Source organism: Lissotriton helveticus, chromosome 8 (assembly GCF_964261635.1).
Source record: "Lissotriton helveticus chromosome 8, aLisHel1.1, whole genome shotgun sequence".
In the NCBI taxonomy this organism is placed as follows: domain Eukaryota; kingdom Metazoa; phylum Chordata; class Amphibia; order Caudata; family Salamandridae; genus Lissotriton; species Lissotriton helveticus.
The window spans coordinates 470,728,344-470,752,053 of record NC_136069.1 but is presented as its reverse complement, the minus strand read 5'-3'; positions in this window follow the sequence as shown (position 1 = coordinate 470,752,053).

The window sequence follows — 23,710 nt, the reverse complement described above, 5'->3', positions numbered from 1 at the left end:
ACATGGGCGCCGCCGACACCTTGAGGCTCCTCTACTGCCCGGCATTGAAATCGATGGGCTGTTTGCAGGCCCACCTGGGGGGGGGCCCCCGCTGTCACGCCGGAACCCTAGATTGTAGGGGCTTGCATTGACTGACAGTGATGAGTGGCGACTGAGGCATATTGCTGAGCGGTGCCCTGAGAATTGCGCCGTCTGAGACGGCAGAGAGTGAAGCAGTAGCGGCACAGTGGAGCAGTGGACTGATAGGGCCCAACCGGAGTGACTACGCAGTGCGGGACTGTTGGGAATATCTGAAGCTGGGGATTGAGGACCGCGAGAGGGCGGCACGTTACCAGGAGCGTTCCCCTGTCATTTTGAGACTGCTTCACCGGGCGGCCCTGGGACAATTGGAATTGTGCGCTGCTGGGGTACCTATACTCTCCCCGGGGCCTCTGTGCTCAGTGGCACGCTGTCAGACACTGACATTACCCCTGCGCAGTGGCGTAGGTTACGGCAGGATGTCCCCCAAGTGTTCCGTAGCATCCCGCAGCGGGAAAAAGCCTATAAGCTCATGACCCAGTGGTACTACATGCCTCAACGTCTCCACAAGATGTTTCCTACATCCTCCTCCTTGTGCTGGAGGTGCCGGTTTGAACGGGGAATCTCAATCATATTTGGTAGGCATGCCCGTCGCTAACTCTATTCTGGAAGGAGGTCCTTAGCCACATCAGGAGGGTGCTGGGGTTTCCTTTGCCTGAGGTCACGAGCACAATCCTACTAGGTATTAAACCTGCTGACCTGAAGGCCCTCACCAGGAGCGATTGGACCTTGGCGCTCCAAATGTTGGGAGCGGCCAAACAGCTTATAGCCCTGTATTGGAAAAAAAACTGAAACTCCTCTAATCGCAGCCAGGTTTGTGCGTTTATGGCATGTTGTCACAATGGAGCTTTTTACAGCACGGCTGCAGGCGCGCGACAACCGCTTTAAGGCTGTTTGGCAACCTCTAATTAAATATCTCTGTGCTGTTGAGCATGCGCGCCATGTACCCACCAAACTTAGGACGCTGCGCCTTTTTGAGGATGCTGTTATCCCACCTGATCCGCGCATATTGCTTCCATAGCTGCGACCCTATGCTGCGATCCCAACGCTGTTGAAACTGGGCCGGACCTATCGCCCCTCTTTCCCCTCCCCTGCTCACGTTGCTCCTTCTCTGGACTTTCTGTTCCTCCTCTTTTTGCTCCTCTCTCTCTTTGTCTCCCCTTTCCACTTCTGTCTCTGTCGACACTTTGGGCTCTTGGGCACTGCTGGGTTAATTGTTGAGTCTGGGCTAGTTGCCTGTTTGTTTTGAAGGTGGGCCTTAAGGGTCTTGCCTCCCCACAGGACCAGCTGCTATTACATCCTGCACCATGGAACGCGGCCGGCCCCTCGTGGGTTGTAGGCGCAGCGCTGTGTACAACCTAACTTTCTACATAGATTCTTAGCGGCGTTAACACAATGCTTGATCACGCGGCCGGCCCTTGATAGGGTTGGAGGCTTACCGCTGTGTAACTAACACTCCTGTGGGGTGTGTTTCCGACGGACAATAAAAAAAAGATTTTGGAGAAGAAAAAAAAACAGAAAAACTAGAGAAGTTACCTTTTACTGTTACTTGGCCAGGCAATTTCGCACAGTCTTTCGGAAGCTTCTTACTGAGAAACTTTCCATGTTTCATTGTATATCCTATACAAGAAGCATTTTTGATGTGGTTTCCGAGGACCTAGCCGAAAGCTTGTGCAGACATCTGGGAAAGAAAAGAAGCAGAATATATCAGCTTTGTGTCGGTCAGCATATTTTTCTTTGCAGGATAAGAGCAAGCAGATAGAAATAAGAGGCAGGGCAAAGAAAAATAAGTTCTGTGAAAATGTTTTTGAAGTTCCCCTTGGTGGTGTGGAGGCAATGTTCCCAGTGTGTGTAATTGAATATAGCACGTGGAAGACTTGCTTTATGCAGAAAATTATAACCGTAATTTTGAAAATAAAACATTTCATCATAATTAGATGTACCTTCATACAATTTATTAGACGAGAACACAGTAGAATGCTCTAGATCTTTCAGCATCTCAATGTCCTAATTGTCAGAAACAGTACTAGGGGTAATGACCTCATTTGATGATATTTTAAACAAATTTGTAAAAGTTCAGTGGGGACCATACACATCATATGATCCCATATCCCAGACAATCCTGTCAGGAACTGGAACAGCTGAAATGTTCACTAGGGAAAGTTCTCTCCATTCTCGGTGTGATGACGAACCAAGTTCACCAGTTGTACTGCAGAACGTTCTGGGAGATAATATCCATTCAGAATTAGGACAAAGACTGTCACAAAACCAATCCAGAGGACCAGGAAAAGTAACGAAATTGTAATCCAGAGTTGTAGCCATGGAGTAACAAAATATGTCCTTTTTAGCCAAAGATGAGAAAACTTGCACTTTCAGCCTAAACTGTGGAGGTGGTGGTGGAGGAGGAGGATCAGATGAATCCAAACAGAAGTCTTCAAAGTCAAAGAAGCAGCCAGAGGCAGTCTGATTTATTTTGGCAGCTCAGCAGCTTTTATAGACCGGGAGTGGAATTGTTCTGTGATGGATTGACATAGACCATGTTCTTTTCAAGTTTCTGAATTGAAATCTATGTTTCTATACAAGTTGACTGTACATATGTAGTTATAGCAACAGGTGGAAGGCCTACTCCATTGTTATTTGTGTCTCTTGGAGAGAGTGTGCTTCATTAGGAATTAAAGCTCCCATCTGAACTTCCTGTAAGGTAGTGAGGATGCAGGTAGCTACCCAGGAGCCTACGTGGCTTATTGTTGAGAATCGTCCACATAGTGTGGTTTGATCAGATCAATGGAGACAAATCTATTGTCTATGCAACCGGCAAGAGTTGGAAGAAGTACAGTTTTGATACCTTCAACAACCAGGACAAGTACAGGTGCCTAGGGATTGCCCAAATTCTTTATTGTCCATAATTTCCCCCCTGACCAGATTCCCTACCTTCGGGACCCAAGTAGTTCTTGCCAGCACTTCCTTCACTTCCCCATTGGTGGTGCAGTTTAATTGGACATTGCTATGCTCGTCCCTGAAGTCATATAGTTCCTGCAAAATATCCAAACATTCATTGATATCAAAAGATGTTTCTACCACCACTGTGCTAGAATTGTCTAGGTCCAGGACCCACATCTTTATCTCAAACAGGATTTCATTGGGGGTCTGACCACCCAGGGATTTTCTAGGCAGGTTATCGAATGCTCTCTGAACCCCTAGAAGTGATGGACTCAACTGTGATCTGAGCCTAATACCCAGCTGTTAAAGACTGCTTTTAGTCATGGTCTTTCCTCTCCACCACCGAATTTCCCTCAGGATGGTATGGATAAGTGAAACGTAGGGTCACACTCAAACTTCCCATGGCCACTTTGTAAGCCCTAGAGCTAAACGCTAGACCCTGGTCAGAATGTAATATACCTACAGCATATGTCCTGATGAAGACTCACAGATCCTTTATAACAGATCTGCCAGCCGCTGTGGCCATGCCTACAGGAATTGAAAAGTAGGAACCTACTGCTACATAGATTTACTTGGAAGCCCCATCTGTTGACATAGGGCCGTAATGCTCCAAATAAACACAAATCTGAGGGTTGTCTGAAATTAGTAGAAGTATCTTGGGCTGGACGAGCCATGGTGAAACCTCTCATCTGTTGGCAGATGTTGCATTTTAAGGGCAAAGTCCTTGGTCTGCTTGTTAAGACTTGGCCACCAGTAACATTTCTGCAGTAGTGAAATTGTAGCAGCCACCCCTGCATGAGCAGATGCCAGACCGTCCAGTCAACCACGAGTATCAACTCCCGTTGTGAGCCGGCGGGACCTCGCTACACGGACTGAAACCGAGAAACCCCTTGGTAATCCACATTGAAGACCGCTGCTTCCTCCTTGGCGCACCGCCACCCGACTGACCCGATGTGGTACTGAAAATTCTGGACCTGTGTCACCAAAATCGTCATGATTCGACGATGTTTATATCAGCAGACCGAGAATGACGAATATACTTATATACAGGCATTTTCGGCGTACTCGAATGGCTAGATCACCATTAAATCAGGGATTCCGTCCTGAACCCTCGGGTTCCATTTTGTGCATAGCAGCCATTTTGTGGTTGCCCTCACATAGGCTGATGACTAAGGTCAAAACGAGTCTTAAGGACACGCACACCTTTGCTGACTTTTGTGTGACCTGGGCAAGCTGACTCCACTGCCTGAGGCCAAACCTGTTCGGACAGTTCCTTTCCCAGTGGCCGATCGAGATTAGTATCAAGGCACAGCAAACCATAAACCTTTCATCACATCCAAACCACGCCAAATCTTGCACACACCTGTCTCTTCTTTCTGTTTTATGACCTGCTTTACGAGGAGGAGGTGCCCGATTTTATTAGGGGTCCGTCCGATATCTGATGAAAATGTTGGGCCTCGCCGGGAAATTGGTTATGGGATGGACAAACTGAAAATGGGCTCGTCATCGTGAATCTGCTTTTTCATTGTTGTGATAATATGTGAATGGTCAACTGTAAAAAAAAAGGAATGTTTGCCTAAAGCATAATATTTTGTATAAAAAGGGATGGCTGGCTTTGTAAATTGAGCAGTCTTCTGAGAATATACACCATGTTGTACTTCTAGGATACCTGTTACTGGCTGCAGCCAATAAATTCGATCTTTGACTTCACCAAGAAGACTCTGTGTTTCTGTAGTCTGGGACAGGAAGGACTCGAAGTCTTAGGGTGTGTTCCCTGGCACCGGTGGGTTCTTAAAAACCCAGTACTTCATTTGGCGCCCAACATGGAGCGATTTCAGCGGTACCGGTCCAAGCCAGAGGTTCGTGAGGAGCTTCGTGTGAAAATTCTGGAGGAAGGCCAACCACTTCATCGACCCCTGTATGTCGTTCGTGGTCCGAAAGTCTTTGCTGCGAGGTTCCCCGCTTCCCGACGGCTACGAAGGACTGCTGCCCTGACTATCGCCCTGTCTTGGACCCTTTGATGATTGGTAGAGCGAAACGATAGATGAGTCTTCTGGTGACGTCATCGATACCTCAGTTAAGTATGAGTGGAGCGTCTCCCAGTCCTTAGTTTGGTTCTTAGTTTGGGTATCCCCTGTGGATCTTTGATTTGGAACTTGCAAGTACCAAAGCCGAGGGACTCGTGTATTCACGAGACTATCGTATTTCGATAATCCTTTGAAGTTTGAAGCTAGACTAGTGAGCGAAGATGCCTGGTCTTAGCAGACTTGGAAATTTGTTTTGTCTTGGTTGTAATAGGGATTCCCGATTGGAGGACTCGTGTCCGGTTCCTCCAATTGGAACTCCAACTTATGAACTCTATGTAAAACACAGCGTGGGCCCCATCACGTATAATGAAGTATGGATTCGATACACCAGGAAGGATGGTGTTTTAAAGTGGCCCCAATATGGTAGTTTTGACTAACCCTGGGCGTCCGAATCGGCTACGCCCACGGAGTAGGCGTAGTGTTGCCTCCTACGTATTTTGCGTAGATAGCGTAGCCGGCAACACTACGCCCACTCCGTGTGCGTAGCCGAGTCGGCCGCCACCCGCCTCCCTCCCGCCCTCCCCTACATACATTATTTAAGCAACTAGCCTTAATAAAACAATTTTAAAGCACTTACCGTGTCCAGGGCTCGTCCGGGGCTCCCTCTTGGAATAGCGTCCTTTCCTGGATACCAATGCGTATGCGCGGCCGCCCGCGCATGCACATTTTTTGGGAGAAATGCGCATGCGCGGGCGGCCGCGCATGCGCATTGGTATCCAGGAAAGGACGCTATTCCAAGAGGGAGCCCCGGACGAGCCCCGGACACGGTAAGTGCTTTAAAATTGTTTTTATTAAGGCTAGTTGCTTAAATAATGTATGTAGGGGAGAGCGGGAGGGAGGTGCGTAGTGGGGCTACGCGGAGTGCGGGAGTGGGCGTAGCTTCTTGCCCACTCCGCGTAGCTCCGCGGAGCCCCACTACGCCTACTACGCCCAGGGTTAGTTTTGACACACAGATATTAGATAATCTAGAGGTTAGACTTTTCAAGAAGAAAGCCCGGCCGGCAATGTTTGACTCTTTCCGCCTATGGCGAAAGGAAGCCAAACAGAAAGAAATTAAATTAGCTAAAAAGAATAAAAGAGAAAAGGGTATTTCGATAATGCAAGCTGCTATGCAATATAAAGATGATGAAGAAGAACAAGCGAGTGAGCAGTTGCACAGGCAACGTAAAATGGCAATCGATAAATGCTATCCAGTTTTGCCACCTCTCCAGCAGGATGCAGCAAAGGAACTTGAGAAAGATCCTTTAATGTCACATTTATTGAATTCGCCACCCCCCTATGCGCAGAGTGCTACTGCACCTCCGCAACCTTTAGTTGTGCAACCTTCGATTATTGTGCCTCAGGTTCTTCCACAACCGCCAGCTCCTCTTCAGTTGGCTCCCACTGCTACGGCTCAGCCTCCTCAAGGGCCGCTGACTTTGCTACCTGCTCCCTCTGTACTTCCTACAACTTTGCCTACTGCATCAACTACCTCTTCTGATGTTCCTCCTGTTACTGCCTCTGCGTCTGCATCTGCATTTGCCTTGCCTCACTCTGCTTTTCCTCCCGTTCTTTCATCGACTTCTCCTTCTGTTCAACAGAGAATGACTGACACTGTTGCTAGTCTCCTATCTCCTCTTTTTGGGGCAGCGAGTATGACTCCTGTTTCAACGCACAGACAGTTGCGCAGTCAACTGCCCGACTCTAGAGAGCGGGAAACATTGGATTATTTGGCACATAAATGGGTTACAGACCCCACAAGATATGAGCTAGAGTCTGTTATGGATGTCTTCCATCAGTGGGAAGCACCAAAGCAAAGATACGTTTTTGATAAAATGTGTGTTTTTCTTTGTGAGGATTTGGAGGATAATGATTTTGAGCCCAATCCACCTGAGTTGTGCCGTGTACGGTTCGAGTTTGCAAAAGGAACGATTGTGGGTCCTGATGTTGAAAGAGCAGTTGCGACCTTGTTATCATTTAGGAGGGAGACTATCTCTCGGTCGTTGTTTTAGCCTGATCCCTCTGTTAGGAGGAAAGCGAGACAGTATCCCATGAGAGAAGTTCCTCCGGTATGGAAGGAAGCCGTTGCAGCTGATGTCCCTAATAATATCGATGCTATACCGGCACATTTTCAGCGTGTTTTTGTACATGTTCCTTGGAAGCGAGCTGAAGTTTTGGCCTTAAAGCAAACCTTGCCTGACCCCCGTAAAAATCCTGCAGGGTATTATAAGGAGTTATCACAGACCGCAGACTCATGTATTATGAATTTAGCTGACATAGACATGTTGTTTGGAAATGTGGTTCCACAGCCTTTGTGGGGATTGATTTGTCATACAGATCATGCGCAGGAGTTAGGTGATACATGGGCTAATATTGCTACTGCATATGGCCGACAGGTTGGTGGTGTTAAACCTGAGCCTTTAGTTGCCGAACTCCCTGGTAAAATCGTTACCTACATGAAGACTTTAATGCCTGCTATGCGAGTGAATTGGGACAAATTGTCTGCATGTAAGCAGAAGAAAGAGGAAACCGTGTCTGATTTCTTCACTAGGTTGGAAGAAACATTTATCGACCACAGTGGTCAAGATATGAGTACAGAAGGTGGCCAACGGTTGTTCGTTGACAAGTTCGTACATAATTTGCTGCCTGAGTTGTGTAAAAAAGTGAAAGATTCAGAGAGTTCTTGGGCCGTTTCCTCATCAGCACAGATATTGGCTACTGCGCAGTATTATGAAAATAGAGATAAGGATGAGAAGGATAGAGCAGACAAGAAAACTAAAGAGTTAAAAACGAAGGTTCTTTTACAGCAAGCTTATCAGCCTCGTGGTGGTCAACGTGAATATCAGCAACCTCAGCAGTTTCAGAGAAACTCGCAAAGGTTCGAGTTTTCTCAACCACGTTTTCCTGTAGGCCCTAATCAGTGTGCATATTGTAAAGAAGAGGGTCATTTTAAAAGTAGCTGCCCTGCTTTGTTACAGCGTATGAATGGTGTTTCTAGCGCAAGAGGTCGAGGTGTTCCACAAGCATCTAGAGGTAGAGGACGTGGAGGTTTCCCCCAGAATGCACGCTCCTTTCCGCCTCAGAATTCAATGAATAGTTTTGATCAGCAGAAGAACGCGTCTGGTAGGACGCCTCAGTACTATGCTGATGACTACTATGCGGAAGATGAGAATATGGAAGGTAATGATTGCTAGGACAGCCATAGACAAAGAGAGGGAGTTGTTTCAGTTCCAGTAGATCAGAGTGGACCTTATGTTGAGGTGATTACATCAGGTGTGTCAGAGCCTTTTCTGTTGGATACTGATGCTACAAAGAGTTCTATTATGCACTCTAAACTCCCTGGCACACCTTGGTCTGGCGAAATGAATGTTTCAGTAGGTCTTTCTGGCGCCCTGGTTAGGAACCCGATTTCTAGTCCTATGTCCCTTTCTGTTGGACCTTGTGAATTAGAAGCACCCCTTATTTTGACAACGGGTTGTGGTGAGAACTTGTTAGGATTGGACCTGTTGAAAAGATTATATGCAACCTTGTATTGTTCTCCTTCAGGAGTACAGCTTACACTGGGTAAGAAAGTGGTCTCCCCAATGTATTTGTCAAAGGATAAACGTCCGACAGAATTGTCGCTTCTTCCTGATATTCTTTGGGCTACTGGCCCTAATGATGTGGGTCTTTTGGAAATACCGCCATATGTTGTGACATTAAAAGCGAATGTTAAAATGCCACGTATTCCCCAATACAAGATCTCTAGTGAAGGTGAAAAAGCGTTGCTAGCGATCATTTATGATTTGATTGAAAAAGATGTAATTGAGGAGACAAGAGGCAACGTTTGCAATATCCCGGTTTTGCCCATTTTGAAGCGCACTGACCCTTCTCAGCCACCTGTTTACAGGTTTGTGATTGATCTTAGAGAGGTGAACAAAATCGTGCCACAATTTCCAGTCGTTCCTGATATCACTGCCCTATTGACTATGATTCCAGCTTCTGCGACTTGGTTCTCGGTGATTGACTTGAAGAATGCTTTCTTCAGCATCCCGATTGCCGAGGAGAGCAGGGATATTTTCGGTTTCTGTTTAGGAGGACGAAGCTTCCGGTTCAAACGCGCTCCCCAGGGCTATTGTGAGAGTCCATCGATATATAGTCAGGCTTTAAAAACACAGCTTGATACAATTGTTCTACCTGATGGCGCTACCCTTATTCAGTACGTTGACGATTTATTAGTCGCTGCAGATACTGAGGAAATTTGTAAAGAAGCAACATTGTCATTGTTGCGTCATTTGTCCGATTTACATCACAAAGTGTCCCTTTCGAAATTGCAGTATTGTCGACAAGAAGTGACCTACTTAGGTCATCTCTTATCGAAGGAGGGAAGGAAACTGACCCCAGAAAGAATTCAGGCAATTGCAAAATTGAGTGTGCCAAGGACACACAGAGAAGTGCGCGCTTTCTTGGGTATTACATCCCATTGCAGATAATGGATACCGAATTTTTCTTTACTGGCCAAACCCTTGGTGGCATTGACTCGTAAAGATACACCGAATCCCCTTCCATGGTCTGAAGATTGTCAGAAAGGTTTTACCGAAATGCGTGATGCATTGTGTTCGGCTCCTGTGTTGGGTACCCCCGACTACAGCAAGCCCTTTATACTGTATGTCCATGAGAAAGAAGGTTGTGCATTGTCAGTGTTGACACAGTCTTTTGGGGACAAGCAACGTCCATGCGCGTATTTTTCGTCGACTTTGGATCCGGTAGCTAGAGCGTTGCCAAGTTGCTTGAGAGCCACAGCGGCAGCAGCTGTTTCTATTCGGCAGTCTGCTGGGTTAGTGATGAATAATATGTTAATTGTAATGGTTCCACATGCAGTGGACATTTTGTTAAACAGGACCAAGACACAGCACTTAACTAGTGCTCGATTGTCAGGCTACGAGTTGACACTTTTAGCGAGTCATGTGCACATAAAAAGATGCAACACGTTGAATCCAGCTACGTTGTTGCCGATTGTAGCAGAAACAGATGTTTCTGAACAACATGATTGTTTTCTTAAGATAGAGGAAGAAACGAAAGGGAGAGTAGATCTCAGAGACACTCCTCTTGTGGGGTGTGATGGTACCTTATGGGTGGATGGTTCATGCTTCCGAATGGTGATACGACTGCAGCATATGCTGTTACGACTTTGCATACGATTGTTGAAGCTGCACGTATCCCACATAATTCAGCTCAAGCAACGGAGTTGATTGCACTTACAAGAGCGTGTGTATTGTCAAAAGGAATGAAAGTGACTATATATACTGACAGCCAGTATGCATTTGGTGTGGCCCATAGTTTTGGAGGACCGTGGAAAGAACGTGGATTTCTGACTTCGCATGGAGCCAAGATTCAGCATGGTCAGTTGGTGAATGAGCTTCTCGAGTCACTTACTTTGCCGTTGCGATTGTGAAATGCAGTGCACATAAGAAGGTTACTGATGATGTTGGTCGTGGCAATGCATTTGCTGATGAAATCGCAAAAGAAACAGCGAGGGATGTGATAAGTCGAATGTATGTTGCAGGCCCTGCGAGATGGGTTGGTGACATTGGAATGTGTGAAGATACGATAGAGAGTGTAAAGTCTATTCAAGCTGAAGCTACAGAGAAAGAGTTGAGTGTGTGGGGAGAGAGTACGGGTAAATTGGATGCAAATGGTTGTTGGGTTGAATTGTCAGAACATCAGCGATGGTTGTTACCCGATGCATATGTGCTCGCAGTAGTTACAATGGCCCATGGAATGGCTCACATCAGTGTGAAAGAGATTTGTAAGTTGTTGGCTCCAGTATGGCAAAATGCTAGAATTCCTAAGTGTGCAGAGAATGTGGTCAAGAATTGCATGGTGTGCTTGAAATACAATCCCGGTAGGGGAACCCCAACTCCAGCTGGTCATTTTGCGCCTCCAACGTATCCGTTCGAGGTTTTGCAGCTAGATTTCATCCACATGGAGAGGTGCAACAACTTAAAATACGTACTAGTTGGGGCGTGGCCAAGGCGGCGATCATGGCGGACGCAGCATGAGAGAGCTCCGTCCCGCCGATCCGATATCCTGTAGTTATCCTCTGCTTCCCCCACCCACAAGTGCCCGAACCGATGGATTCGCCCACCGGACCTTGCAGCGGAGCAGCGGTGATCGTTTGCGGGCTGTGGAGGCTTGCTGAGCGGCGATTTGGGCCCTGGAGCGGTGTGGCCTGCGGCCGCGAGGGGAGCCGGGGCTCTCGCCTGGCGGCGGCGGACCGGAAGTGGGGCGCGGCCGGCGTGCCGCAGAGGAAGGAGCCGGTCCCTGCCATCGAAACCGTGGAGGCGGCTGCGGAGAAGGTACCCGGGACGCACTTGGGGAGGAAGCCGCAGATAGACTGCTGGGGGCCCCCGCTCCGCATCACCAGCTAACTCGCGAGCAGGATCGGCGGCTGGGCGGGCTGCCGCGAGGTGCGGCGGCGGCCGTTCTGTGAAGCGGTAGAGTGCCCCCCCCCCTCCTTCCCTGGCGAAACAACTTGGCTTCCCTCCTGCAACGGAGTGGTGATCCTGGGAGCTGCTCAAGAGGGGGGGAGTGAGACACTTGGCCTGGGTGCGCGACTCCGGCGTCCCCCCCGTGGTGCACTGGACATTCTCCTCTCCTGGCACGGAACCGCTGCTGGGCCACAGGGCAGGCCCCGATACGCGGAGGAGGCGACAAGCAGTGGAGTCTGGCCATACACTGCCTCGCAGCAAATAGGCCCTGTGGGGCTGTAGACTGGCTCGGGGGTGACGGCCTGCGGGTCGGAGGCGGTGGCCCCCTCCTGGGGAGCGCCATACGGAGCAACACACGTGGCCTTGGCCCTGGCGTTGGCCCATTTGCAGGTTGTTGGAGGGGAAGGCAACCCAGTGGAGGTACAGCTAACCCGCAGGAGAGTGGCGCCCTAAGTAGTGGCGTGTTTGGGCCGAGAGGGGGGCCTCCTATGCCTTGTTGGTCCTGCAGCTAACGCCTTGGACCTCACCTCCACTTACCTTGGCAGCTATGACGCGGGGCGCCAACAGCGGACACACCTCCAAACAGGGCACCATAGACAAATTCACAGGACCGCCGGGGGGTGCTGGAGCGACTGGGGGCCCTCCTGCGTCTGTCCCTGACAATGCAGCCCTCATGGCGGCGATAACGCAATCCCGGGACATGTTAGATGCAAAAATTGGGGCGGTTGGAGCTGATGTGACATTGCTGCGCCAAGACCTACGCAACGCAGTGGCCTGCATATCGGAAGCCGAAACTAGGATTACTGGTGTGGAGGAGGATGTCGCGACCCTTAAGAAGAAGGTGGCCAACATGGAGGGCATCCAGAGGAGCCTTACCCTGAGGGCAGAGGATGCAGAAGGGCGCGCCCGACGAAACAACCTACGGTTTGTGGGTTTTCCGGAAGATTGCGAGAAGGGTGATATGGAGGCCTTCCTGACCAGCTGGATAGAGGGTTGGATGCCGCCAGAGTCCCTATCGCGCTGCTTTATAGTCGAACGGGCGCACAGGGCGCTGACCCAGAAGCCGCCGGTGGGAGAACGCCCTCGATCTGTGAGAAGCCAAGCTCCTTAACTATCACGACCGCGACACGATCCTGCGACAAGCCCGTCTGAAGGACCCTCTGCTATATGACAATCATAAGATCCTAATTTTTCCGGACTACACTAAGCTAGTGCAGAAGCAGCGCCAATCCTTCACTGAAGCTAAAGCGAGGCTGCGGGGTCTGAAAATTCAATATGCCCTACTCTACACGGCCCGTCTGCGGGTGGTGTTTCAATCCAGGACCCTGTTCTTTAATACCCCTGAGGAAGTCTTTGCCTGGACAGACGAGACGGCCCGCATTAGAGTGCACACCCCCCCGGGTCGGGAGTCAGACTCCTCCACGTCTGGACCCCGCGGACTCCACGGCGGTCGCGCAGCAGAAGCAATTGGAGGTCCCGCTCTAGGAAAAACCCCTCCACGGAAGATGGGGCAGCGGGAACTACTGGGGCTCCTGCCTCTCAAGATCCGGCGTCTTAGCTACCGCAACGACAAGTGATGGCTCCATTGAAATTTGAAGGGAGATGGTTCGCTCCCCCCCTGCTGTGAACGGCGGTGGCGGACTGAAGCAAAGGACTTCATTTGTACAAGTAACTTTGTGGTTTCGGGGCATGGGTGGGGGGACGTCTTAAGGAGGGCGGGCTTGACCCCTCTGTCAGGTCTAGTTTGTCAGTGGGGGGTTTTGGGGTAGCGATGGGGGTCCATTGGTGGGGTGGGCGGTCTGTCTCATGTTGGGGGCAGGAGTCACGCAACACCGCGACAGGTACTTCATTGTTCATTGAGGTATGGGGTGGGGGTGGGGGGGGGTGTTGTGGGAAGTTGAATGCAGTTGGGGTGGGGGGGTTGGGGCCTGAGGGAGGTGGGGGGAGAGGGCTGTCCTGCTCACGATTGTCTCGACAGATGCTGTTGTGGTGTTTACGCTTGTTGAGCCTTTTGCCTGATGTACAAATTCATCTGCGTTTAGATGGGGGCTGAAAACCCTAGGCGGGCGCAACTTGGTGCCCTCATGAGAGTGATGAGCTGGAATGTGAGGGGTATGCTAGACAAGATCAAACGGGGGGCGGTGTTGCGACAGGGGAAGAAGGAAAATGTGGATGTCCTGATGCTGCAAGAGACACACCTCATGGGTAACAAAGCACTGAGCCTACAGAGATATGGGTATGATCAGGTCTACCACGCGGGCTTTGGGAGAGGCTCCAGGGGGGTGGCCCTGCTGATACATCGTAGACTGGCCTTTAAACACACCAAACACTGGATAGACCCCCAGGGCCGCTATGTCTTTGTGCATGGGACGGTGGGCTCAGAATCGGTGGTTCTTGGGAGCATTTATGCTCCACCCCGCTGCAATGGGCCCTGATCGAAAAACTCTTCACAGTGTGGGCCGAGATCCCTGAGAGCCTTGCGGTGATAGGGGGGGACTGGAACGATGTCATGCAGTGTCGACTTGATCGCCTCAGACTCTGGGGGGACCCCGCGGTTGATAACCCCACTAAATTACATGACATGGTGAGTGGCCTGAACTGGGTAGACACATGGCGATATTTGCATTCCCATGAGAGGGAATACACGTATGTCTCGGCGGTCCACCGCTCGTTTTCGAGACTAGACTACATTTTTGTTCCCGCCGCGGTCATTACCAGGGTGGTCTCGGAGGTTATCCGGCCGCGGGGACTTTCGGATCACTCCCCCGTGTTTGTGGAGGTTGCCCTCGACAGGGAGAGGCGCCCATTCAGGTGGCGACTCTCCACCTGGCATTTGCAGCAAGAGGCGTACCAGCAACACCTAGAGGTGGCTATCGCCCAGTACTGGGAAGAAAACCTTGGTTCGGTCTCCGACACACGGACGGTTTGGGAGGCTATGAAACCTACGCTGCGCGGGGTAGATATAACAGGGTGTGCGGCGGCGCGGCGCAAAAACGAGAGGAACAGGTGCGGGCCGCAGCGGAGGTGGAGCGGCTGGAAACTCAATGTGGGGTGGCGAATCGCTTAGAGGATGTAGGGCAACTTTTGCTGGCGCAACAGACATACGCCTCTCTCCAGCTAGACGAGGCCCGCCAGAACTGGTTGGCGACCAGAAGTAGGATCTATCAATGGGGCGACAAGTCCAGCACCATGCTTCATAGGCTCTGCCAGAAGGTGTTCCAGGCACAGGACCTGCCGGGCCTTAGGGATGACACCGGGGCCTTCATTACTGCTCCAAAAGACCTTGCGAACAGCTTCGCTGGCTACTTTGCGACGCAGTGCGCCCCGCGAGACCCTCTCTCGGCACTTGATATTGATAAATGTATTGCTGATCTCCCGCCCCGCGCGCTCTCTGATGATGTGCGTGAGCTCCTTGAGGCCCCACTTTCGGCAGATGAACTGGGCACGGCGCTGGGGGAACTCAATACGGGTAAGGCCCCTGGGCCCAATGGTTTCCCGAGTTAATTTTTTAAACGCTATCACCTGCAGCTGGGACCGCACTACAAAGCCGCCCTAGAGGCGGCACAAGAGGAGGGCCTACTGCCGGCGGACTGGAGGCATGCGGAAATTGTTGTTTTTTGTAAACCCGGTCGGCCCCCGGACCGCCACGAGTCCTATCGGCCAATTTCTCTTCTAAACATTGAGGCCAAAATACTTGCTAAGGCACTCGCAAATCGCCTTCTTCCCTACATATCGGAATCGGTCCATCCGGATCAAGCCGGATTTATGCCCCGCAGGGCGACGCGGCACAATATCAGACAAGCCCATCTAGCTGTGGAGACGATGAGTGGGACCGGGGATCAAGCGGCACTGCTACTAGCCGATATCGACAGGGCCTTTTATTCCCTGAGTTGGGCCTACTTATTTGCCCTCCTTCCGCGCCTTAACTTAGGGCCCACTTTCTATACCAGGCTTCTTTATACCGGTCTGACGGCCTCGGTGAGAGTGGCGGGGGAGGTGTCGGCGGCCTTCCCGATAGGACGTGGCACTCGGCAGGGATGCCCCCTCTCGCCTTATTTGTTCGCGCTCGCTATGGAAGCGCTGGCGGCATGGGTCCGGATGGATGCACAGCTGAAGGGGTTTGAGTGGCAGGCGGGACCGTCGGACAGAATCGCATTGTATGCGGATGATGTCCTGTTCTTTCTTACCAACGTGAACCACTCCGGGCCGCGGGTCCTAGACATCATGAGAATCTTTGGCGAGGTCTCCGGACTTTGCTTGAAACCGCAGAAGTCCACCTTATGGACTTTGGGTGATCACTTTGAAGTCGGGCCGTGGGCCTCGACACTGCAGAGAGCGGTCGGGGGGCCTTAAATATTTGGGAGTGTTCCTGACAACCATGCCGACGATAGCCTGGGAGCGCAACGTGGTTCCTGTATGGGACAAAGTGCAGCAGGAAATGAAGTGCTGGTCCCGCATGCCGCTTAATATTTATGGTAGATCAGCTATCTTCAAGATGGTTGCCCTGCCCAGATTACTATATCAACTACAAAACCACCCGTTCCCAGTCCCGCCGCAATGGTTTCGATTAGTCAACTCGGCTCTGGGTCGCTTTTTGTGGGACGGTGGCGCGGCGAGAGTTGCGCTGCGAACCTGCTTTCTATCCACATACTGTGGGGGACTGGCGACCTCAGATATTCTGTCGTATTACCAGGCCTCACATTTAGTGGTCCTGAACGACTGGTGGTACTGCGACGGGGGTGACCCGGCGTATGCCCTGGAACGCTTCCTGATAGAGCCTGACTCTCTGCATACGGTCTTATACTCCCCCCAGCTGCGAAAGAGACTGCCTAGAGCAACACAAGTGGTGTTTCAGGTATGGTGGCAGGCACTGCGCCGTATGGGATGGTGGGGAAAGCTAACTGGGGAGACCTTGCTCTGGCATAACGGGCAACTCCCGGCCCTGATGTCCCTTCCAGGGTTTAGGGGCTGGGATTTAATAGGTATTTCCACTTTGGGCCAGGTCCTCAGAGGCACCACGCTTAAAACCTTTCAGGATCTCAGTGCAGAATTCAATATGCCCCGCACCCAGTTCTTTCGCTATTTACAGCTTAGGCACGCTTTGACGCCCGCGCTAGTGGGCTTGACTACACTACCCGAATTCAGCCCGATAGAAGCCAAAGTCTTTATGGGGGACTTGGAGGACCGTAAAATATCCAAAATCTACCAAACATTAGTGACACACTGTTCCTCAGACCTACGGCCCTTAAGAGATCGCTGGGAGCCGGATGTGAGAGAACTGGAGGAAGAGGACTGGCGGGAGGCTCTTGAGTCCCCCAGGGGAGCGGCAATAGCAGTCCGTTTACGACTAATACAATTCAAATACCTGCACCGTGCATATTATACCAGAGAACGATTGTGGAAGGCAGGGCTGATTGAGTCCCCGGCGTGCTTGCGATGTGGTTACGAGTTGGGCACCCTTTTGCATACAGTGTGGGAATGTTGTGGCCTGGCGAGGTTCTGGAAGGGTGTGTGGGACTGTTTGTCGGAGGTGCTGGGGTGGGAGCTCCCTCGCACGGCGAAATTGGGTCTGCTCCATGTGCTTGAAGGGGTGGGTGGAAATGTGTACAAGCGGCACTTGCTACTACTGGGACTGACACTGGCCAAACGTGATGTGGCTCAGGCCTGGAAGGACCCTGGGGCTCCCAAGGTGGCCGGGTGGAAGAAAGGCCTGGACTTTTGCATGGGACTGGAGCGGCCGGTGTTCGAGGCCAGAGGCTGTCCTACAAAACATTATAAAATATGGAAGAGATGGGCGGACTATCGGGGATTGTGGCTGGAGCCCCCACCGCAGCCAAGGGGCGAGGAAGGGCTGATGTAGAAGGCATATTGAGGCTCGGCTCTTTCCCTGTATGATTATATACTTCACATAGCAGTGGTGAGGAGACGGAGTGTTGCAGGACGGGGGGGGGGAGGTTGGGTAGTTGGGGGGGGTTGGAGGGGGGGCATTTTCATTAAATGTATCGCACAGCATGACCCGTGATTGTAGTCACAGTCCCTCCGGGGTTCGGAGCATTGTGGATGTTTATTTCTGCAATTCAATAAAACCAGTTTTGAAAAAAAAATACGTACTAGTTGTTGTTTGTGCCTTTTGAAGATGGGTAGAAGCATATCCCCTGAAGGACAACACTGCCATGTCCACAGCTAAAGCCCTTGTCAAAGAGTTCTTCCCTAGGTTTGGAATGCCGAGAATGGTCTGGAGTGACAATGGAAGCGAATTTGTGGGTCAAGTGATGAAGAGAGTATGTGAAGGGCTAGGGATCCAGCAGAAGTTTCACGCTGCAAATCACCCCCAATCAGCTGGACTAGTAAAGTGCTACAATGGCACGTTAAAACTGAAACTGGCCAAAATACAAGCAAGCTCTGGTCTTAAATGGCCCGATGCCTTACCATTAGCACTTCTATCGACAAGAATGACTGTACACTCACGAGTGGGACTTAGTCCATATGAGATCGTGTTCGGCCGCCCGGCCAACATATGGGGAGTGCCTAGGCCGACAAAATTCAGTGAAATTGAACACCCTGTACTGCTTGATTATTTGTATGTTTGACGGCTAAATTGCGTGTTTTACACCAACAGGTTCACGATTCTCTGCCTCAGGTTTCTGAAGATCCAGGTCACATCATCGATCCTGGCTCATGGGTTTTGGTGAAAAATTTCCAGCGGACAAAGAATGATCAGCCCCGCTGGACAGGCCCCTACCTAGTCCTGCTATCAACAAGATCAGCCGTGCGAGTGGAAGGGAAGAAACACTGGATCCACGGCGAACACTGCAAGAGGGTTCCTTTGCCTCTGCCGTACGACCGATGGGTCCAGGAGGGTATTGCTGACTCTGAGACTGAGACTGTGCCTCGTTTTCTGCCTTTCAGCGATGCACGTGTAAAAGGAACAATTTCTGAACGTGAAAGTGACAATCTTTTGCAAGAAGCTGTGCCACCGTCAATTCGATTGGACACTACCGAGCCTGAACTATTGTTCCAAGACCAGACATTACCTGGAAAGAGACGTTATAATCTGAGGCCGAGAACTATGGACTAATAAAAAAAAAATTCTTTCCTCTGCTATTTTTGAAAAGTGCAGCTCTCTCATCTGAGAAACTTTTTTATTTTTGTTTTTCGAACCACCGTCCGGGTTCAGCTGTAGGGTCGCGGTTGCCGAAGTCTTTGGAGTGCAGCCGAAGACGTTAGGTCAACGGTTCTGGTTGGTCTAAGGGAGTTGCCCTGGACTGACAGAAGCATTCCTTAGCATAGAACACCCTACCATCGCGAGCAGCAATTAGAGAGGATGGAGTTTTTCGAGATGGAGAGACCTGCCAAAGAGATGAGCCTTAAAGCTAAAATTTGTAGAATGATGACCAAGAAACGCTATTTGATATTATGCATTTTCATGTTGGTTAGCGTAATGATGTTTTTAATAGGATATGTTTTATTCTCTTTTCAAGTGACATTTGCACCCACAGCACAGCCCATGCCTCCTTCTACTGTTTCCTCACATTCTTTTCACCCTTGACCTGAACATGAGACCGCTAGGAGATTAGAGTTTATCAATAACTCCTTCGTTCAGCTTTTGCACCAACACCAATTAGTAGTGAACACAACTAACTGTTGGGTGTGTGGTCTTATGCCTCACACTACTGATAAAGGTATCCCTTACCTGGTCCTGCCTTTCAGCCATAATGGTTCTGTGTGGGCATACAGAACGATGTTCATTTATGCACATGAAGTCCACCCCCTACGTTCTGTAAAAGATAATCCAAAGAATAGTGCTCTAGTTAAGGGTATAGTAGATATGATTAGGGAAGATACTTCCTATGAGACTATCCCGAGAGATGAGACACTAGCATATATTGGATGGAACGTGACCGGGTACGGAGTTACTCTGAGTAAGAAACAGCGAGCTAAGAGATCCTCCCCGATTTGGATTGTACCCCATCAGGGTCACCTATGTCTGCAAGGTAATGGCAAGAGCTCAGTTAGGAAAAAGTATCTGCACGGAAACATATGTCTTTGCATCTCAGACTTCACCTTCGTGCCTAACAGCTAAGGGTACCTATTTTATCTGTCATGATAGAGCCTACACATGGTTGCCCCCTGACTTCTCGGGCACATGTTTTGTTTCATTCCTGTTGCCTCCCACCTACACAGCTGTGGCAGATTACCATAAGACAAGGATAGTTAGAGGTGTCTTCAGTAAAGAAGACACTGCAGGACAAGAATTTGGAGACTTCTTTAAGGGTTTTCTGCCGTTTTGGGGACCTATGGTTAACAGCAGGAACATAAGGCAATTGACGAGAGTGGTTGAATCCACCGTAGTTGTAACTGCCGGTGCCCTTAGTAACTTGACTGCTGAGCTCCAGTCGGATCACCTTATGACCCTTCAGAACAGGGTCGCGTTAGACGTCATACTTGCAGACCGAGGTGGGGTATGTAAAGTGATCCAATCGAGTTGCTGTGTTTTCATTCCAGATAACGCTCCAACAGTGTACCAGGCCATCTCCAAACTACATAAGATCTCTGAATCTATTCATGTGGATAAAGGAGATTGGTCGTTGATGGGGTGGTTCTGGGAACTGATGTCCGCCTGGGGGTGGAAGATTCTGATGGTCATTGGGATGATTTTAGCCATCCTTTTCCTGTTTTGTCTGTGCGTACAGTGTGCTCCTGCTATATGTGGCCTATGTGCTACATCGTGTGTAAGGAAACCTGTATCAAGGGACGAGCTAAGCAATAGGATGATGCTACAGCAACATCTCAATGAATTTGTGAATATAGACCTGGACTCAGATTAACGTGAGTATAGGTTGATTGCCTATGTAAGGGCAAAAGGAGGGTCTGTGGTACTGAAAATTCTGGACCCGTGTCATAAACATCGTCGAATCATGACGATTTTTGTATCAGCAGACCGAGAATGACGAATATACTATATACAGGCATTTTCGGCGTACTCGAATGGCTAGATCACCATTAAATCAGGGATTCCGTCCTGAGTTTGAGTTTAAAATATTTATAAAAGCGCACCTTCACCAGCGGTTTCATGGCGCTGTAACAGACAAATCCCCAAAGGAGGAGTAGCAAAGAGAAGAAAAAGGGAAAACAAAAGAACAGGTGACTTAGTTAAAAGCTTTAGCGAAAAAATAGGCTTTGAGTTTCTTCCGGAATTGAGGGTATAGAGTTAGGGATCTAAGCTCTAAGGGCAAAGAGTTCCACAGGGCTGGAGCAAGGGTCGCGAGCTTCGATCCTCCCCATTTCTTCCTCCGGAAACGGGGAACTGACAGCAGGGTTCCCTGAACCCTCGGGTTCCATTTTGTGCATAGCAGCCATTTTGTGGTTGCCCTCACATAGGCTGATGACTAAGGTCAAAACGAGTCTTAAGGACACGTACACCTTTGCTGACTTTTGTGTGACCTGGGCAAGCTGACTCCACTGCCTGAGGCCAAACCTGTTCGGCCAGTTCCTTTCCCAGTGGCCGATCGAGATTAGTATCAAGGCACAGCAAACCATAAACCTTTCATCACATCCAAACCACGCCAAATCTTGCACACACCTGTCTCTTCTTTCTGTTTTATGACCTGCTTTACGAGGAGAAGGTGCCCGATTTTATTAGGGGTCCGTCCGATATCTGATGAAAATGTTGGGCCTCGCCGGGAAATTGGTTATGAGATGGACAAACTGAAAATGGGTTTGTCATCGTGAATCTGCTTTTTCTTTGTTGTGAAAATATGTGAATGGTCAACCGTAAAAAAAGGAATATTTGCCTAAAGCATAATATTTTGTATAAAAAGGGATGGCTGGCTTTGTAAATTGAGCAGTCTCCTGAGAATATACACCGTGTTGTACTTCTAGGATACCTGTTACTGGCTGCAGCCAATAAATTCGATCTTTGACTTCACCAAGAAGACTCTGTGTTTCTGTAGTCTGGGACAGGAAGGACTCGAAGTCTTAGGGTGTGCTCCCTGGCACCGCAGGGTTCTTAAAAACCCAGTACTTCACCGATCCCCATTCAGGGTATCCAGGCTATCCAGAGAGCCTGGCGCCCACTGCTACTATCGTTACTCTCTGCAATTCCCATTGTTTCGCCGGCACTATGTACAATCTGAATTGAGCCTTGCATAGCAACCATGCATTGTCTACCTATGCCCCGCATTCCGGCTCTCACCCCCAACAATTGCTAAATGTACACAGGCATGACTATTTAAATGTCCTGAAGATGATCCCCTTATTTTTTCTCAGGGATCGAAACACCGTCGACAATCTGTATACCATATGCATGTATTGTATTGTAAAGTCTGCTATATTTAATTTCATGCAGACACGTCCCCCTTGCCTGAACCCTTCCCTAATTGTTGTTTGTTTAATTTTGTTAGTAGGACGCCGGCTGTATCCCGCTTGAATTTTTCTGTGTACCTTATGTCATATATTTATTAAATAGCAAAATCTGTCCGGCTGGACAAAGATTATAGCGCTAATTGAGTCTATATTTATTATCAACAGTAATCAGACTGTCTAGGGACCCCTGTCTTTAGAAATTAGACTCATGCACAGCCATTATTAAACCATCCTGTAATCAGTGTTTGGTATTACTCCGTCCCCCACTCCAGGCTTGTGAGTGTAAGGGATATATGTTGTGTATCTAACTTGTGGGAGTACTTGATTGGAAAGACTTTCGGCAGGTGGGCATAATTGTGAGCATCGTTGACAGCCACCATGATGTCTTTGTCTATCCTCATACTTGAATGAGTAATTGCAGCAAAGCAAACTTGCTTTCGCAGCTTCATCAGCCATAGGATTCCATGCAACATGAACACCAGCACATTGATGACTCGGTGTGTGAATTACATGAGTCTGTGGCAAGCAGTCTTTCAGCTTTGCCACCTGTTCCTAACGCATTTTGTTCTTTATTTTGCAACCCTTTGAATCCCCGAATCCATTCTTGCTCCAGTAGTGTAGATATTCATTGTAAGACTGGACACAATAATAGGAATCACACACTGAGTGTGGGGAATCTAAGATCCGTATTCTCCAGTGCCAAAACACTTAGAACCTTTAGTTCAACCAACTGTCCCATGCAGTCACCTGCATGTAGGTTTTCTCAGGATGGAATTCTCCATCGTGCATGGTCCCTTTCACAATTGTGCACACTGCTGAGTATTGGTGCTTAGGGCCATATGTATCAAGCACTAATGCGTTCGCAAACGCCGAAATTCGTTTGCGAAGGCATTAGTGCTAAATTGTATGTATGAAAGAAATCTGCGTGCAAAATAAGGAATCGTAAAATTTGCGATTCCTTATTTTGCGGTTGCATTTAAGGAATCGCAAATGCAATGTAAGAAGCATAAAAAAAATGCAAATTGTCCTTAAGGAATCGCAAATTACCACCAACTTCAAATTGGTGGTAATTTGAAAAATGCAAAAAAGTGCTTTTTTCAAGGAATGTGCAAAGTGCAATGTGAAGCACATACATGCCCTTAGGGCATGTATGTGCTCCACATGTGCACCCATGCTAATTTCAGGGGTGCAACAGGGTGTCTTTTGGACACCCCTGCTCCCATGAAATTATTCTCAATTTGCGATTATCAAATTGAGAATCGCAAATTGAGAATAACTTCCCATTCATTCCTATGGGCCTCCTGGCCCATAGAAATGAATGGGAAAGTATTCCTTAATTGCGATTCGCAATTTGCTAATCGCAATACTAAGAAATCGCTAATAAATTGCGATTTTGTACATAGATACCTATTTGCAATTCTCAAATAGCGATTTCTAAAAAATCGATATTTGAGAATCGCAAATCTGGTTGTTGATACATATGATCCTTAGTCCCAACGGCAGGCTGGGCAGAACTATCAGTGTATATGATGTAATCATATCATTCTAGAAGCCTTATTCATTCGGCAGAGGATATGCTGTTTCATACTGCAAAAATGCGTATGTCTGTAGTGTAGAATCGAATCTGTAATCTACATCTGTTGCAGTGATGATTTAGCCCATTGAATCCATCCTGAATGTAATGCTTTAGCGTTTAGAAAAACTGCTCTGGTGATGGCCTTTAAAGTCCGTACCAGGGCCACGAAATAATGCGTTTACCCTGAGCCAGAGCTGGCTCTCACCACAGCAGTC